Here is a 7,098-nt window from a genome sequence, read left to right on the forward strand (position 1 = left end):
CGGATCTTAGATTATTTTAAATGCATGTGGAGATATATAGGCTGAGAAGATGGTGGAATAGGGGAACTCTAAGCTCACCTCATCCCGTAGACCACAACTAGATAATACTCTCATCAGCGGAAATAACCCAGGAAATGACCCGAAGGCTGGCAGAACAAACTCCTCAACTAAATGTAGAGAAGATACCACATTGAGGAGGGTAGGAAGGGCAGAGACATACTGGGGAGCTAAAGGGACCATGGGTGTGAAGAGGGGGAGAAGGAGCCCGCTGAGGAGCCTACCTGGGGAAGATGAGTCCCATAATATTTGGCTGTGAAAACTAGACGGGGTGAGGTTTTGTGAGTTCTTACAATGAGCAGGACTTAAAGCCTGCAACTTTAAAAATCAGCAGGTTGGGTTCTGGGAGAATCTGGCCACTGAGAGGAAACTGAGTCCCTGCCCTTAAAGAGACAGCACAAGAAACAGCCTGTGGAGATAGAACACGGAAGGAGCAATTTGAAAAATGCCTGGGGCATAGGGAGGAAGAGTTATTAACTCATCTCAGAGCCTGTCCCAGAGGGGTAGTGTTCACAGGGAGTTTCCTCCAGGAACAAAGGAGCTGGTAGGTGCCATTTCCCTCCCCTGCACTCCCTCCCCCACAGCATAAACACATGCCACCTGCAGCCACCTGCAGGAACCAGTTAGTGCTCACATTTCCTACCTAACTTGCTTATACTATCCCTGCCTCCCCACCCCCCCCCCAGCACAGCTCTGGGGATTTGCCCACTCCAGCTGGGATTGCCTCAGTCCCAGTGCTGTGGATCCCCTCCCCCAGAAGACCTGCTCAGATTTTGCTAACCATGCACTTTGTGGGGCCTCGGCAGTGGTGGTGGCGGCAAGTACCCTCTCATGGAAGACGGGCACACACCTTGCTAAAACTGTGTGCCTGCCCACCCACTCTTTGTGGATCCACATGGGCTGGCCTAATGCCAGTGGTAGGTCTCCTTTCACAGCAAACCTGAGTGCACCTTGGTAAAACTGCATGCCCTATCCCTGTATGCTTTGCGCATTGGTCCAGCCACCCAGTCCCAGAGGTGGCAGCACAGCATGTCCCCTCTCCCTGGTACACAAACCTTGTGGGCCCTGCCCATCTCACTTCTGCAGCATGTCTGAAACTGCCTCCTCCAGTATTCTCTTGGCCAAAGCCCATTCAGACCGAAGCCACAAGCCTGGCAGTGTGCTAGCAGCCTGGGCAGGGACTAGCACCACTCCAAAGTGATGCCTGCCCTGGGGAGAGAGAAAGATAAGCACACGCATTGGTCAGACTGTGGCCCCCATGATGGGCTGGGGACAGACAATTCATCTGATTTCAGGCCCTGCCCGCCAATGAAGGCTTCTCAGGGGACAATGCAGGGAAAGTGCTCTGCAGTTTGGCGCCACTGCATCTCTGCCGAACACCTGGTCTGACTCAGCTCAAGCCCAGGGCAGCACCTGACTGGCTAACACCACAGGGACTAATCATTGCCCACAACAGGTGAAGAGACCCATTGCAGGTGACTGGACTGAAGGAAAAAGCAGTCAAGTGACAATAACAGAGTGCACGCAACACACATAGGAGACACCTCTGAAACGCCAGATTCTGGTAAACGGGAAAGTGCCCTGCAGAGTACTACAGGACCTCTTCTTCACAAGGCCACTACTTTTAAGAGCAGGAGACATAGCTGACTTTCCGAACACAGAGAAACAGACACAGAGAGTTAGACAAAAAGAGGAGACGGAGGAATATGTCCCAAATGAAAGAACAAGACAAAACCACAACAAGAGTCCTAAGCAAAGTGGAGATAAATAATACGCCTAATAGAGAATTTAAAGTAATGATTATAAAGATACTCACTGGACTTGAGAAAAGAATGGAGGACGTCGGTGACACCCTTAACAAAGAGATAAAGAAGAATCAGTCACAGTTGAAAAACACAATAAATGAAATTAAAAATACACTAGATGGAATACGTAGCAGAGCACAGGAAGCAGAAGAATGAATCAACAACCTGAAGGATAGAGTAATGGAGAGTAATCAAGCTGAGCAGAAGAGAGGGGAAAAAAAGTATGTAAAATGAGGATAGACTTAGGGAACTCAGCCACTTCGTTAAGAGTAATAACATTTGCATTATCGGGATCCCAGAAGAAGAAGAAAGAGAAAAGCGAGTAGAAACTTTATTTGAAGAAATAATAACTGAAAATTTGCTGAATCTGGGGAAGGAAACCAGTTGAGATCCAGGAGGCACAAAGATCTCCCAACATAAAGAGTCCAAGGAGGTCCACACCAAGACACATAGTAATCAAAATGGCAAAAAGTAGTCATAGAGAATTTTAAAAGCAGCAAGACAAAAGAAGACCATTACACACAAGGGAAATCCCATAAGGCTATCAGCAGATTTTTCAGCAGAATCTTCGCAGACCAGAAGAGAGTGGCATGATATTCAAAGTGCTAAAAGGGAAAAATCTGCAGCCAAGAATACAAGCAGGCTATCATTCAGAATAGAAGGAGAGAGAGTTTCCCAGACAAACAAAAGTTAAAGGAATTTGTGACCACTAAGCCAGCCCAATAAGAAATGTTAAAGGAGACTCTTCAAGTGAAAAGGAAAGACCATAAGTAAGAATAAGAAAATAGGAAGCATAAGAGCAATAAAAATAAGAATATCCATAAAAATTAGGCAAGAGATTCACAAAATAAAAGAATATAAAGTATGACACCATATACCTAAAATGTGACAGGGAGAGGAGTAAAGAGTGGATTCAAACTTAAGTGACCATTAACTTAATAGAGACTGCTATATGCAGAAGATGTTACATACAACCCTGATGGTAACCACAAATCAAAAACCAGTATTAGATACACAAAAAGTAAAGACAAAGGATTCCAAGTATAACACTGAAGAAAGCCAACTTATGGTGAGAGAAGAGAGCAAGGGAAGAAAGGTACAGAGAAGAACTACAAGAACAACCATCAAACAAGTCACAAGTGGCAATAAATACATACATATCAGTAACTATTTTGAATGTGAATGGACTAAATGCTCCAATCAAAAGACATGGGATGACAGAATAGGTAAAAAAAAAAAAAAAAAAAAAAAAACCCCCCAAAAAAAAAAAAAAAGACCCATCTATATGCTGCCTACAAAAGACTCATTTCAGACCTAAAGACACCTGCAGATTGAAAGTGAGGGGATGGAGAAGCATTTATCATGCAAATGGAGATGAAAAGAAAACTGGGGTAACAGTACTTATATTGGACAAAATAGACTTTAATTTCTTTTTTAAGATTTTATTTATTTATTTGACAGAGACAGCCAGCGAGGGAGGGAACACAGGCAGGGGGAGTGGGAGAGGGAGAAGCAGGCTCCTAGCGGAGAAGCCTGATGTGGGACTTAGTCCCAGAAAGCCGGGATCACACCCTAAGATGAAGGCAGATGCTTAACGACTGCACCACCCAGGTGCCCCCCCAGGACAAAATAGACTTTAAAAGGAAGACTATAACAAGAGACAAAGAAGGACACTATATAATCATAAAGGGTATAATCCAACAAGAAGATATATCAATTGTAACTATGCACTCACCATGGGAGCACTCAAATACATAAAATAGTTAATAATAAACATAAAAGAAATAACTGATAGTAATACAATAATAGTAGGGGACTTTAACATCACCCCACTTGACATTGATGGACAGATCATCCAAATAGAAAAATCAACAAGGAAACAAAGGCTTTGAATGACATACTGGACCAGGTGGATTTAACAGACATACTCAGAGCATGCCATCCTAAAACAGCAGAATACACATTCTTTTCAAGTGCACATGGAACATCTCCAGAACAGATCATAAAAGTTTGCAAAAACAAGTCTCAATAAATGCAAAAAGGCTGAAGTCATACCACGCATCTTTTCTAACCACAACACTATGGAAACTGGAAATCACCCAGGGAAGTTTATAGTGATACAGGCCTACCTCAAGAAGAGCCTCAAACAACCTAGCCTTACACCTAAAGGAACTAGAAAAAGAAGAACAAACAAAATCCTAAACCAGTAGAAGGGAGGAGGAAATAATAAAGATTAGAGCAGAAATAAATGCTATAGAAACTAAAAAACAATAGATCAATGAAACCAGGAGCTATTGTTTTGAAAAGATCAACAAAATTGATGAACCTCTAGCCAGACTCATAAAAAAAAAAAAAGGACTCATAGAATCACAAACGAAAGAGGAGAAAGAAACAACAGCACAAGAATACAAGGGATTAAAGAGAATATTATGCAAAATTATATGCCAGCGTATTGGCCAACCTGGATGAAATGGATAAAGTCTAGAAACATATAACCTCCCAAAGCTGAATGAAGAAGAAATAGAAAATTTGAACAGACTGGTTACCAACAATGAAATTGAATCAGTAATCAGAAAATTCCCAACAGACCAAAATCCAGGACCAGATGGCTTCGGAGGTGAATTCTACCAAACATTTAAAGAAGACTTAATACCTATTCTTCTCAAACTTTTTCAAAAAATAGAAGGAGGAAAACTTCCACATTCATTCTATGAGACTAGCATTATCCTGATGCCAAAACCAGAGAAGAGACACCACAAAAAGAGACTATAGGCCAATCTGTCTGATGAACATACATGTAAAGATCCTCAACAAAAATATTAGCAAACCAAATCCAACAATACGTTTAAAAAATCATTCACCACAGGGGCGCCTGGGTGGCTCAGTTGTTAAGCCTCTGCCTTCGGCTCAGGGTGTGATCCCGGTGTTCTGGGATCAAGCCCCACATCAGGCTCCTCCGCTGGGAGCCTGCTTCTTCCTCTCCCACTCCCCCTGCCTGTGTTCCCTCTCTCGCTGGCTGTCTCTCTCTCTCTGTCGAATGAATAAATAAAATCTTTTAAAAAAAAAATCATTCACCACAATGAAGTGGGATACAAGGGTGGTTTAATACTTGCAAGTCAAACAACATGATACATCACATCAGTAAGAGAAAAGATAAAAACCGTATAATCCTTTCAATAGATACAGAAAAATCATTTGGCAAAATACAACACCCATTCATGATAAAAACTCTCAGTGAGATGGGTTTAGAGGGAACATACCTCGACATAATAAAGCCACATGTAAAAAACCCACAGCTAACACCATACTCAGTGGGGAAAAACTGAGAGCTTTTCCCCTAAGGTCAGGAACAAGATGAGGTTGTCCACTCTCACCACTTTTATTCAACATAGTACTGGAAGTCCTAGCCACAGCAGTCAGACAACAAAGAGAAGAGGCATCCAAATTGGTAAGAAAGAAGTAAAACTTACGGTCTTTGCAGATGACACGATACTGTATAGAGAAAACTTAAAAGATTCTGACAAAAAACTGCTATTGATACTTGAATTCGGTAAGGTTGCAGGATACAAAATCAGTGTACAGAAATCCGTTGCCTTCCTACAGACTAATAATGAAGCAGCAGAAAAATTAAGAAACAGTCCCATTTGGAATTGCACCAAAGATAATAAAATACCTAGGAATAAACTTAACCAAAGAGATGAAAGACTTGTATGTGGAAAACTATAAAACACTGATGAAAGAAAATGAAGATGACACAAAGAAATGGAAAGACAGCCTGTGCTCATGGATTAGAAGAACAAATATTGTTAAAATGTCTATACTACCCAAAGCAGTCTACAGATTTAATGCAATCCCTATCATAATACCAACAGCAGTTTTTACAGAACTAGAACAAACAAATCCTAAACTTTGTTTGGAACCACAAAAGACCCTGAATTCCCAAAGCAGTCTTGGAAAAGAAAAACAAAACTGGAGGTATCACAATTTCAGGCTTCAAGTTATATTACAAAGCTGTCATTACAAAACAGTGTGGTACTGGCATCAAAATAGGCACATAGATCAATGGAACACAGTAGAAAGCCCAGAAATAAACCCACAATTATATGGTCAATCAATCTGCAACAAAGGAGGCAAGAATATGCAATGGGAAAAAGACAGTCTCTTCAACAAATTATGTTGGGAAAACTGGACAACAACATGCAAAAGAATGAAAACGGTCCACTTTCTTACACGAAACACGAAAATAAACTTAAAAATGGATTAAGGACCTAAATGTGAGACCTGAAACCATTGAAATCCTGGAAAAGTAATTTCTCTCACATCAGCCATAGCATCATCTTCCTCTATATGTCTCCTGAGGCAAGGGAAACAAAAGCAGAAATAAACTATTGGGACTGTATAAAAAAAAAAAAAAAGCTTCTGCACAGCAAAGGAAACAGTCAACAAAACTAATGGGCAACCTACTGAATGGGAGAACATATTTGCAAATGGCATATCTGATAAAAGGTTCGTGTCCAAAATATATAAAGAACTTCTACAACTCAACACCAGAAAACCCCCCAAACAATCCAATTAAAAAATGGACAGAAAACATGAACCGACATTTCTCCAAGGAAGACATATGGGTGGCCAACAGACACATGAAAAGATTCTCTACATCACCCCTCATCAGGGAAATGCAAATCAAACCCACCATGTGATATCACCTCACACCTGTCAGAATGGCTAAAGTCAAAAACTCAAGAAACAACAAATGTTGGTGAGGATGTGAAGAAAAAGGACCCCTTATGCACTGTTGGTGGGAAAGCAAACTGGTATAGCCACTGTGGAGGAAGGTATGAAGTATCCTCAAAAAATTAAAAATAGAACTGTCCTATGATCCAGTAATCGCATCACTGTTTACCCAAAGATTTACAAAAACACTAATTCAAAGGGATATATGCAGTCCTATGTTTATAGCAGCATTTATAGCCTAAGTATGGAAGCAACCAGGTGTCCATTGATAGGTGAATGGAAAAAGAAGAGGTGAGATACACACACACACACACACACACACACACACACACACACTGAGATATTATTCAGCCATAAAAAAGAATGAAATCTTGCCATTTACAATGACATGGATGGAGCTAGAGAAGATAGTGCCAAGCAAAGTAAGCCAGTCAGAGAAAGACAAATACCATATGATTTCACTCCTATGAGGAATTTAAGGAACAGAACAAACACGGGGGGG

At 41.2% G+C, this 7,098-nt stretch overlaps 1 protein-coding gene across 2 annotated transcripts in view; it reads left to right on the top strand.

Moving 5' to 3' along the window:
• Positions 1-7,098, top strand: part of FOCAD (focadhesin) — a 297,598-nt gene that overhangs the window by 284,889 nt on the left and 5,611 nt on the right. The window lies entirely within an intron of this gene.

This window comes from Ailuropoda melanoleuca, chromosome 7, assembly GCF_002007445.2.
Source record: "Ailuropoda melanoleuca isolate Jingjing chromosome 7, ASM200744v2, whole genome shotgun sequence".
NCBI classification, from domain to species: Eukaryota; Metazoa; Chordata; class Mammalia; order Carnivora; family Ursidae; genus Ailuropoda; species Ailuropoda melanoleuca.